This window comes from Pezoporus wallicus, unplaced genomic scaffold, assembly GCF_028554395.1.
Source record: "Pezoporus wallicus isolate ANWC-B61680 ecotype Strahan unplaced genomic scaffold, APGP_CSIRO_Pwel_v1 contig_865, whole genome shotgun sequence".
In the NCBI taxonomy this organism is placed as follows: Eukaryota; Metazoa; Chordata; class Aves; order Psittaciformes; family Psittacidae; genus Pezoporus; species Pezoporus wallicus.
Window position 1 is genome coordinate 159,607 of NW_026636827.1, and position 12,282 is coordinate 171,888.

At 37.7% G+C, this 12,282-nt stretch overlaps 1 protein-coding gene across 1 annotated transcript in view; it reads left to right on the forward strand.

The window, feature by feature from the left end:
* LRP1B (LDL receptor related protein 1B) overlaps nt 1-12,282 on the forward strand; it is a 781,126-nt gene that overhangs the window by 47,131 nt on the left and 721,713 nt on the right. The gene's annotated exons all lie outside the window — the stretch shown is intronic.

Sequence of the window (12,282 nt, forward strand, 5' to 3'; positions counted from 1 at the left end):
CTTAATCTGCCGTTCAAGTCAGTTAGGCACTGCAGGACTTTGAAGGAGAACAGAATTTGGATTTTATTGTTGACATACTATAGTTGATGTATTATCACCATTCTTGCTTTAGTGCTGGTCCTGTAATAAAAGTTTTCAAGTAGAAAATATGTATTTGCCCCATTTTTTGCACTAAGTGACTAAAAAAGGAAAAGGTCTATTCAGGGTTTGTGCAACATTTTTTTTGCTAGGAATATGAAGACCTTTAAATTACAGCATTTAGTTACAAATGTCAAATTAAAGAATGATTGCTTAAGAGTATCATCCTTGAAAAGTGTTGAGATCAGTGGTGGGTTAACTGCTATAGGTACCACAAATTCATATTCTGCTTAAATAAGTGTTCTTATATGAATTTATTTATTTTATTGAAAATGGCTCCAGGCTAGCAAGCCTCTAAGAAATCTTGCAATAAGCAGCTGTCTTCTGAAATTCTCAGCCAGGTGCCCTTGAGTATCACCTCTGAAGTGGGTTGTTGGGATCTGGGACTGTTCTGTGCTGGGAACAGTTGGTACTCTGCTGCCAGGCCAGTCCTGGCAGATTTTCACAGCAGAATGAAATCTTCTAGGGCTAAGACGCAATTTAGTTCTTAACACCTTCTGTATCTATTGCCTTATGGCTTTTGACTACTGACAATGGTTTGTCATCTCTTAGACTGAGTTATGTTTGAGGACCAAACTAATCCATGCCAAGCTGGAAGGAGTTTGAGTTTTCATGTTCCACTTTGTCTTTGGAGTTGCAAGAATTTGCATTGAGTTTTGAAAACAGACATGTTTTAGTCTATTTGACCCTACATTTTAGTGACTCAAATAAATAGGAAAACATTCTCTGTCTGCCTGCTGTGAAAACAGAGTATCTTTATGAAGTGCCAAAGTCTTATCAGTATTCCTAAGATACCTCATTTAGTTTTAATTTTTCAAACCCCAATACCCCAGTACTTAAAAAATTTATAATCCTAGCCTGTTGCTGTTGCAGTCAATGAAAAAAAAATTATTCAAGTAGTGCAGAATTGCTAATACAGTAGAAATTAGCAGAGGTAGTTGTTTGGAAGTTACTGCATTAATGTATAATTCATAAAATTAATGAGTTTTGTAAAAAAGTTAATATTTCAAGATACTTAGAATGAAAACAGTTATTAGAAATATTATTAACATTGAAATGAAGAAGCATTTTACTTTTCATATTTTTTGTGCATGTCTCTTGCAGTTTTGAAATATGTTCGTCTTCCAAATTGTGATGATGTGGGAACAAATTGTGGAATTTTAGTGGTACTGGGGAGGTGGTGGAATATGGCATCTCAGCAAAGAATTACTTATGTGAATTATTAATATTTGCATATTTGACTTCTGTTTGTTCGTTTTTTTAATATAAGTGAAAAAAGCAGTATTTTTCCAGTGTTTGAGCAGGGCTGGGATGTGTCTGTGGTAGGTGTTAGTTCAGGTCCACTGTGGCACTTGCCCTGTGGCACTTGCCCTATGGCATCATCCCAGTTCCCAGTATGGGCACAGACTGACCTTTTAAACTATAACATTTATGGAATAAAATTTCTCATATAATTTCATATGTATTAAGTAAATAGATATGTTTGTGAGCTTTTATACTCTGTGGTTTTGTTTTTTTTTTTTTTTGTTGGTAAGAGTTACAAGTCTTAATTCCAAAACTACATATAACATTGGCTACCATAAGCTACAACTAAAGATCAAAACTGTTGCTCATTTGAAAGAGTCTGAGATCTTTGTAGAAACAAAATGTTGGGATGATGTGGACTTAAAGAAAATACTGCTGGTGAAATTAATACCGTAAAGCTGGTCTAGAAGAGGATGCTTATAGTGGTAAGAGCAGGAGCTGTTGCTGTAGGGAGGGACTGGTTGGTGGATAGAAAGGGCTGTTGCGAACTAAAATAGGTGGCACTACAAACTGAAATAGGCAACTGAAAGCAAGCCAAGACTTGGAGAAGAAAAACATTTAACAGGAAAACACTGTGCTGAGCGATAGATTTAATGTGAGTTGGTAGTTGATCCAAGAGAAACTCGGATGCTGAGAATGTAGAAAATTAGAATTGTGGATATTGAGAGTCTAGAAAATTATTGGGATGAAAAAGACTGAAAGGAGGGATTTGGAGGAAAAAGTGGTTTGATGTTACTGTGTTTGCAGTGAATAGATTAAGCTAGTGCATTGGTGAAGGCTCCCTAGTGCTTGAGGTTTTCCTGAGAGTAAAATCAGAATACCTGTGCACTCCAGAAATCTCTTGGGTGTTAGAGATCCTTGGCTCAGGCAGGCACTTAGCTCCTTTCTGGAAGACTACATTTCACTTAATTTGTGAATTTCTGCACATGTGAAAATGTAGTGTATATAACAGCAGTGTGTCTTTTATTGAAATGCCTCCCCCAATAACTCTAAAATATAAGCAGTTGACTTTGTTTATTCTAAAACATCTAGTTTTGTTATGACAAATAGCTCCATTTGTTTTTGTTTCACATAAATACAGGAAATATTTTTATTTGCTGTAGTTATTCCTGACTTGCATATGTTAGTTTGCAGCATATATAGATTTAAGAATTAACCAGATCTTTGGTGTGCTTCCTTTTGAGCCTGTAGCTGTTAGCTTCATGCAAGTAAAACCACTGAGTTGCTTATTTAGTAACTTATTTGTTTATATGGAAAATCAATTGATGAGGCTTCTGGGGTTTCCTTGCCTGTTTTCTTCAAGGATCCTCATCAGGAGAGATGCTCCTGATCACACAGTGTGATTTTGGCACCCATGAGCTCCTGTGGTTTGCATGGTACGGGCAGGTGCCAGGTCTGTGTCAGAGCAGGGTAAGGGCTGGGGAGTAAGACTTAAGGGACTTTAAGCTTACTCTTAAGACTAGCATTAATAACTACCTGCCTCAGGTACTGAGGGAGAAGATCATGGAAAGGGAAACACTGTTTTATTTGGGTAGCTCAAAAAAGGCTTGGTTCCAGCCTGTGCTATATGAGCACTTGTAACTGTTGTTTTTATGTGGTGTGGGTTCCCTGACACCATCCCTGCCCTCCTTCCCTTCTCCTTAAGAGGTGAATGTCCTTTATATACTGACGATGTTTGTGCTGGAGTAGCACAGCATACATGCAGAGATGGAGGCTCTGGGTACATCTCTCATTTGCTGCCAATTCAGCATGCTCAGGGCTATCTGTGGTGGTTCCAGGTCTGGTTCTCCTTGGAGTAGAAGCAGCCAAGTGCCAGAGCTTCTACGCCATTTGCTGGGCCTCTCTGGGCCTGTTTTGAAGCAGGCATATATATCCTTTCGGGAGTTTCTCTTGAAGCCTGAAACATTTTTTGTGCTGGTGACTATGCCTAAATTGGCCCAGATTTACAAAGCAGTCCATATATGCTTGTTACACTGAGATAAAGAAGTTTGTGTGTTTTTTTTTGTTTTTTTTTTAAATTGTATTCTCATTTATCTGCCTGCATATGGTTATGGGTAGGAATCCTTCTAGTCCAGGAGAGCACAAAGCAGAAAGGCACAGAATGGGCAGTGAACCCCATGCTTTTCTTCTAGCATTAAGAAGATACTGAACTGGCACCAGAATGTACTGAGGTAGCATGTGCTGGTAGCTGCCCAATGCCAAATGAAAAACAAATGCAGCAGCAGCACAAGTGAGACATTTTTAATATCATTGTTTTGCTAAAGAGTGGGAAGGAGTGACATAGGGCGTGGGTGAATAAAACACAGCCAAAGCTCCCACAAAGGCAGCCTTCACTTATTGCAACAAGTCCTCTTGGCCATGTCACTGTATTTTCAGTAGACTTTCAAGTGTACTTATTTTTAATTTCAGATTTCCCTAGCAGATCACTTCAGATAATAAAGAAAACTCTGTAAATAAACCAGCAATACCTGATCTTCTAAATTTTTTATTTTTAATCATTGATATCATGAAACTTCCTAAAGGCAAGAAGATATTTTGACAGTTCTAGTTAGCTTATTTGTAGTCTAATTCTTTTTTATTTATTTATTGTAGAAGTGGAGAAATAATATTTATTTTTAAGGCAGCGGCTATTGAAACGTTCTACTTCAGATAGTTTCTAATAAGCTTGATGACTTAGAAGGGAACTGAAAAATAAGGAATAATTAAACCTGGCTGGAAATACTGTGCCTCCAAGTGAATGTTGATCTATTTAAATAATTGTGCTCAATTTTGAAACTAAAAATTTTAAAAGTCAGAGAGTTTATTATTCATAGACAGGATGTTGTTAATCATTTCAGAGTTTATTAACCCATGCTGCTCAGCAGAGAAAAAGCAGAGGAAATATCAGGTCCCCATTGAATAGAGTTTGATCATTGTGTTGGGTATTGATGAACTGAAGCAGTGACATTCAGCAAACAGGTTTTAAGGCTTTGTGGCAGATAAGAAATGGAGAGTAAATATTCCTAGTGGGCTGTATAAGTTTATGCCATCAGCATCTCAGATTGCTGCAGTCTGTCATAACCCCTCCGAGACACCACTAGAATTGGCCTTGTGTTGCACAGGCTCATTGACTTTTATTGTCTAATGTATTTCACCCTCTGCAGGAAGAAGACAGTGGGCAAACACAGTCTTTGCATTCAACTTGTTCTTAATTGTGGGGAAGGGAGTTTGTTGGAAAGGAAATCAGGACAGCCACTTCCTCTTGATAGAGGAGGAGATTATCTGACTATTTTAGGACACATGATCAGCCTGCAATCCAATTAATCGATTATTTTTACAATCCTCCACTCATACTTTCAGATGTTATATCTGTGCCCAGGGTGTCAACAACGTCATTTTTTTTCTAGTTCTCTCAATTTTCACCTCTACAGCTCCGTGAGAGCCTGACACTTACAAAAGGCAGCCAGACTGAGACTTTATTTTGCAGTCTGTGCCTGACAGGAATATGTGCATTAAAGTGAAGGGATTTCAGCATAGGAGCAGTGGTCTATTGGACACAGCTGGGAGAAACTGAAGCTTAAAAATACTATTTCAGAACTGCAACTGTGAAGTTGGTGACTCACTGCAAAAAGTGCTGACAGTATCTTATTATGCATGTATTTTAAAATGCACAGTAATACATGTATAAAATAAAACTAAAAATACAGAATATTGGATTACTATTAAAAGAAAGTACCCTAATTGTGCAGCACAGAATTTCTCTAGGAAAAATTCATGTTCTTTTAAGTCCTAGAAGACAAATTAAGTAGGTTGCACCACTAATTCTTGTTTAAGCTGTGGAGATTGTAGAGTTGGAAATGGCTGCAAAAATGGGGGGGGGGGGGGAATTTTGGATGTACTACACCAGTCATTTTGAGTACAAGACTGAGGGAAGGTGCTGGGCTGGGGTAGAGGAAGATAATTTTGGGGGAAGCCCTTTTTTAAGTGCTCTATAAGGAGATACTTTCTTTGTAGTGTTTATTACATAAAAGAAGGTTATGCTCATAAATCTTCATATTTCACAACGAAAATACTGAATTCTGTGTTACGAGGTTCTATGTGAAACAAGAGATAGATCTGTAAGGCCTGCTGGTGAAAGGATAACACGTTTCCATTTAATCAAAATTAAATGGTGTCATATGTAAGAACCTGGGTGCAATTGGCCAAGAAGGTTAGAAGTGAAAGATTATTTGTCATTAAATGCCATAAATTACTGCGATCAGCTCATTTTAGAGGGGAATAGTGCCTCAGCTGGTTGGATGTCATCCCCGGTGAGCAATAACTGAGTAATGGCATTCCGGTTAGGGCAGATTGAACCCAAGGAGAATTTTGTAAATGTTCGCAGTTAATGAAGATATTACCAGTTCAGCAAAAATAATAAAAACATTAAAAAATGGAACAAATGTAGATACAATTAGTATGTTTTAGTGGATTCATTCTTTGATTGATCATTTGTCTCCTGGTCAGCATTACTTTCAGATAAATTAAAAATGGCAGAGATGTGAAGTTTAACTGGAATAAATGTGGTTGTGCACTTCCCTAGGAGAGGTGCAGTGCTAATGCTCTTGATCACCATTCACGCCTACACACTGACACTTTAACTGAAAACACCTGTAATTAAATAATGAATCCAGGTATGTGTTAGTGTCAAGGAAAAGAGAGATATTTTCCAAATACCTATAAACTTTAATATGACACATGGTGTCGTGTGGAAAGACTTGCTATTGAGTTGCAGGAAGAAAATCATATTTATATTGGCTCTCCTACCTTTCAGATGCTTTTACAAAGTCTGAAATGTATAGCTCAAAGGAAAAATACTCTGCCTGAAGCTAGGAAAAAAAGAAGTCAGGTCTGTTCCTCTTTCATCTTGCTATGATTAGAATACAACTGTAAACCATGTATTTCAAAAATTGTTTATGAACTCAGGTCTGAATTGAATAACCATCTGTAAAATTTTAAAAATTAAAATCCCTTTAGGAAATAGTGACCTTGCAGAGCTTAAAATGCTTATGAAATTCTGAAGGCTGAATTAGTTAGGAATAGCGATGAACTAGATAAAAACTAAGTAAAAACAACGTATGGGCTGTTCTTTGTCTGTCCAAAGGGCTTGAAGAAACGCCTCGCTTCTCGCTGAACTGTCTGTGGATGCTGTTTACTCCAGTTTGCTTCTTATCCTATTTATGATCAGACCCCAGCAGCTTTAGCAAACAGCTCACACAGTAGCTCAGCTTGGAGTGATGAACTAAGTATCTCCTATGACTGCAATTGATGCCAGTCCATCCTGCTGACAGCAATGTGCCAGTGGGGAAGGACAGATGTAAACTGGCACTTACACAACAGAAGCATTTCTTGCAAACCATAGGTTGAAACCGGGTTGCAGAAGTGAATCCATCCTGTTGAGCATAGGAGAGATTTGGGTGCTTGGCTTGGTTGTGTTTTAGCTATTTTCTATATAGAATTTGAGTCTAGATAAACAGGGGGATGCTGGATGCTGTCTTGCAAACTCTGCTCTCCCAGCAGAGCTAAGGTAATGTTAAACCTACTTGTCTGTATGTTGCAGCTGCTATGCTGTTAGTAGTAATAGGGCTATTGTATTATCTCAGCTGGTGGTGGTCTGCTGTGGTGAGAAAAGTCTTGTTTTCCCCTTTCCTCTCTACCTTTGTGCCAAAGGTGATTCTCCCAAGGGAATTTGTGGTGGTAGTAGAAAAGATCTCAGCGGCCTCTTATATCATCAAACATTATGGACACTTGATAATGGTAAATGGCAAATGAAATAATTAAATGGTAAATAAGACAAGCTATGGAAGGAAAGCCATAAAGAGAGAGATCTTGGCCAAAATACCATGCTGCAAAATGGTCTATAAATTAACATGCTAGTTAACTCAAACACCAGCAGAAGCAAAGAAGCTTATATTGGCCATTATGAGGCACTTAGGGGTTTTTACAGCAGGCTGAACTTTCTGCCAGTTAATTTTTATGTTGTTTTTAAACTTGATCATCTTTACTACTGCTGTCCAAATGCCATTAATTTAAAGAACTGTCAATCAAAGCTGATGATTAGTATGCAGTGGTTGTGGTATGCTGTATGTAGAGCAGAATTCACTGAAGGCTGAAATGCTTTACTCCATTTTGCTTGTGTGCAGGGTGGAGATCAAATATGACACTAGTCGTTAAGAAAACGATGAAGAATACCTCAAAGTACACCGTGCATTTTAAATAGTATTTTGTAGTCATAGTTTTAAAATTCCATTATTTAATGTTTAACTAAAACCCCCTGCCTGCGTTCTAAAGACTAGGTAGTCTAAAATCTAGGTAGTGACATGATGTCACATGATGACAACTTTTAAGAGAAGGGTGTTTTTTGGTTTTTGGGTTGTTTTTTTTTTTGGGGGGGGGGGGGGAAGGGAGGGGTTATTTATTTATTTATTCTTTGAGATACAAACCAGAAGCTTCCAAATTAAGAGTATCAATCTGAAATGGGCAGAATTGTTGTTCCACTGGTGAGAAAATAACAGTTAAATACCTGTAAGAATGAGCATTGCTATAAATAGGGAAGAAAATGCTCTGTAATAGAACCTCAAGATTATTCTACTATTTGAAAACTTTTACTCCCTTTGTCAAAGGTCTGATAAATGACTGAGCCATGTTGGTTACATGTTATGTCTGTAGACTTTATGCTCTTTGTTCCAGGTAGTGTCAGATTTATACCTAACCCAGAGCAAGAAACAGTAGTAAAATTCTGATATAATCAGTACAAAACTGTAATAGTGTACAAAATGTCACTTAGGAAACTCTTTGATGTTTGTGGAAGCAGGGTGTTAGCTTTATTTGTCAGTTCTTTCCATTTGCATTTCTGTGCTCTTTGTTTCCTGAGGAAAAACTTTTCCCATTTAATTAGAAAGAAGAGCTAAGATACATACTTGTTAACAGACTTAATTTGAAGTGGTATGCCAAAGGTTCTTCACAAGCCTTTGTAGGGAGTGTGGGAAGACAAGAGAGTTTCATATTGTTCCTACAAACCCTGTAAAAGTAACGGTTATTGCTGCTTTTGTACCATTGTGTCTCCATTGTATTTGCTGTTGACTTCCACACTTTTTGCTCTTAATTGAATTTAAAAATTACCTTATCTCAGCTGCCTCACTACCTCAGGCAGCCACAATTGTGTATGTAATAACACCAGTTCTGAATGCTGTTAAACCTGTGACTTTCTAAATCTGAAAATTTCAGTCTGGTGTGTACCAGACTTTCATATATCGCATAATATTATCAAAATTTGGGATATAATTTTATGAAACCCAAGTTTTTAAAAATTTTCTAAAATTTTAAGTACACTGAAAATCCTGGTCATCTGCTGCATTTGTTAATTTTTAGAGCCACATAGAAAAAAAAAGGTGAAATACAAGACATTAATTTCTGTTGCACACGAACATGCGCACACTAAGAATGTTGATTTGCTGTTTTAAAAACTTTCCCTTGTGTGTGAACTTTGTGCACCAAATCATACCATGTTTGCAGCATGATTTTTCATGCAAAATAACTTTTGACAGTTCACATGTCCTGTTTAAAGGTAATTTATCTTTTTTCTGTACAGTTAGATTGTTTACCAATGGTTTGGAAATAATGGTGGAAAAAAAAATCATTTCATCCACCAAGAATGATTAGGAAAACTAGAAACTAACGATGGAGACAAAATTGCATTCTCCTTTAAAAAAGGAATTTATGAACTCAACTGAGTCTTGGACTTGAATTAGCTTGTTAATTGGTATTTGAAAAAATACCAAATCATTTGACTGAGGTAGTATGACAAATTCCATATTGTAATATACGTGCAGAGGGTCTCAGCCTGAGAGTGCTGTCCTGTGTCTTTCACAGTATTCTACCTAATGAATCTCTGCTATCACAAGCCGGATGGCCAGCAGTAGTTATTCTTAATACCTAACACCTGTTGTTGAACATGTTCGTTACTTTAAAGTAATTATCATGCTAAAACAACAGCAGTGTAATCCAAAAAGGTGGCTGCCAAATCATACAAGTTTCTAAGTGGTGGCAAAATGCAGCTGGAAATTTACTTGCTCCGGGTGTTTTGTAAAAGCAAAAGATGACTGAATTGTCAGAATGGAAACATTTAGCAGCAGTCATTTGATTTCAACAAAATGGAGATGCAATTGAGACGGAATTGATTGTTTTCTGCCAGTTTGCTCAGCTGCAGAATTCCTTGTTGAATCAGCAGAAGAGCTGCTGGCTACCAGGAGCCTGGACAGTCCCCCAGCATCTACTTCTTTCTCTGACTTCAGTTTCCTCCGCGCAGGAGATATGTAGGGAAGGGAATAATTCTTCAGATTTAGACAACTGGGTGATTAAATATCATAGTTTGTCTTCCAGCAAAAATTAATGACTTGCCAACCTGTCTGTCAGTTTTCCTCAAACTCCTTTCTAATTGCCACACTAGGGGTTTGCAAAACAGCCCCTTACAAGTTGAGGAACTTGAGCAGCCTGCGGTTCTGTGCTGTAGTAGCATCCAGACTAGCTCCTCCATGCAGCACTTCTAGGTAGAATTAGATGTAAGTTAACACATTTCTGCTTTGTGTAATCTCTGGTATTTTCAACACAGTGGATACATTGCTTCCAAGCTTATATATAAATAGCCTATGTAAGTCTTTAATTACACATTTTATGTATATAGCAAGTTACTAAAGTACACATAAGTAATTTACACATTGAGCAGTATATTGCCCACATCCTCTGTTTTTAATTCCCTTTTTAAAAACAACATCTGCAAGTAACTTCTTTATAGGCAAAATCCTTATGTTTTCCAGGATTTGTTGCAAAATAAAATTTTATTTCATCCCTTTAGTTGGCTACCGCTTTTTCATGATTTCAAAGCAGTGATGAGGTGTCCCTGCCCATGGCAGGGGGGTTGGAACTAGATGATTTTAAGGTACTTTCCAACCATAACTATTCTATGTGCACTGCAGTGCATAGTGCATCATAGTGATCCACCCATGTTCCCATGGAAATTCCTTGCTTTTGGTGCAGGTAAGGGGTCTCAGCCCCTGGAAACAGCTGCAAGACACAGGGCCTGGATTTTCAGATCTTTAAAGCATCAGGTAGTGCTTCTTCTGATTTTAAAGCACAATTTTCATTTATAGGACTGTTTGTTTGGTAAAGAACTTGCCATCCACACTTAATACCCTGAAATATGTTAAATGAGAAAAAAATTAGTATGTATAAGAACTGCAAAAAATGTTAAACTGGTTGTATCCCAACTAATTGGTAGAATTAATTCTATTTAATGTCACTCCAGTGCTGAAAGCTACTCCAAAAGCAGTTTTTATGGATCCAAAATCAGTTTTAATAGATAGTAGGAATGAAGCAATTGCATTAATTTCTACAATTCTCCTTATACTATGCACTGAAGCAGCTCAGACTCACATTTGGGGACCTGTGATTTGGGCTGGTCCCGAGTCCTCCACCTGCACAGCAGTTTGGGTTCAGTCTCTCTTCATCTAACCTTGAACATCTGCAAATTTTCACAATTTCACAAGCAGAGAGTGGGAGTTCAGTTTTACAGCAGCAGTAATTTAACTAGGTCAGTTTTGAAAAAAACCCTGTTACTTATAGGTGCATTTGGCACACAGCTGTGCAAGGTGTTATTAGTTTTGTGGAGACTTGCAGTGCTCAGTTCAGTCCTCTTGGGTTGCCTCAGCAAGACTTTAGGAAGGATGCTTGCACATCGTTAACATGCTGGAAGCTACAGAGGGAGGTTTAGGAGGCTCTTCCACAGCCTAGAGGAGTTGTCATGTGTTCCACATAAAGAGCTAGTGTAGCCTTCTTTCAGAAATAGCAGCTGGAAATCACACTGCTGCAGCAAGTAGGACAAGTTAAACTTGAACTAGTTTTGCAGTGCCCAAGAAAATATAAACAGAGTGTCTGTGTGGAACCTGGGGCTGCAGCTCCAGGAGAGAGGATTACAGGGCTTGAGTTCCTGGGATGCCAGAACTGCAGAGGGAGAAACAGAAATGCCAAGGGGACATCCACGTCCGATTCCCCTGGGCACCACACAGAGAAGCCACCAAATCACTTTCATTGCTCCCAGGCGTTGCTGTCTCTGCTGGCTTAGGCTGTGTGAATTTATCCTGTGTTGGGAGACTGTTTCAAAGGGAAGTCCTGAGAAGTTTTTCCTAAGAGACAATGCTGAAACATCGCATTTGATTTTGTTTTTTTAAGTATTTCAGATTTTCAGTTTGAAGTTTTACTTACTAAGTGGTTTATTTTGCATTTGCAAGGTGATAGAAGTTCATGAAGAACAGGCCTGATTTAAAAAAAATTATTTGGACCCACTTACTATATTTATTTTTTTCTCCCCAGAATGTTCATTCATGCACTTTTCGAAGATTAGGCCTTGTCCAGAATTAGAACAAAAATAAGACTTGACATACCTATGTTGTGTAGGATACTAGTTCTGAGCTTCGTATCTGATTTGACTAAAATGATACTATGCTGAATGCATATGATACCAGGCCCCCTCAACCAAGTTAATAAACTGCTTTCACCATTATATATTTGTAACATTTTACTAAATAAGCTATGTAAATTGAGTTTTCTTAATCAAGAAGAAGAAAAAACATTGGTCATGTCTGACTTGCATCTACGCTCATTGTAACATTTAAACTGAATTGATAACTTAATTGAAAAAGCAAAAGTGATTCTACAACTAGCATTTCATAATCTTCCTGTATTTGAAGAGTGAATCAATTTCCTTACGAGGCAATAGAGAGTTTTAATTTCTACTATCCTTCCAACTCCTACTGTCCCAAATTA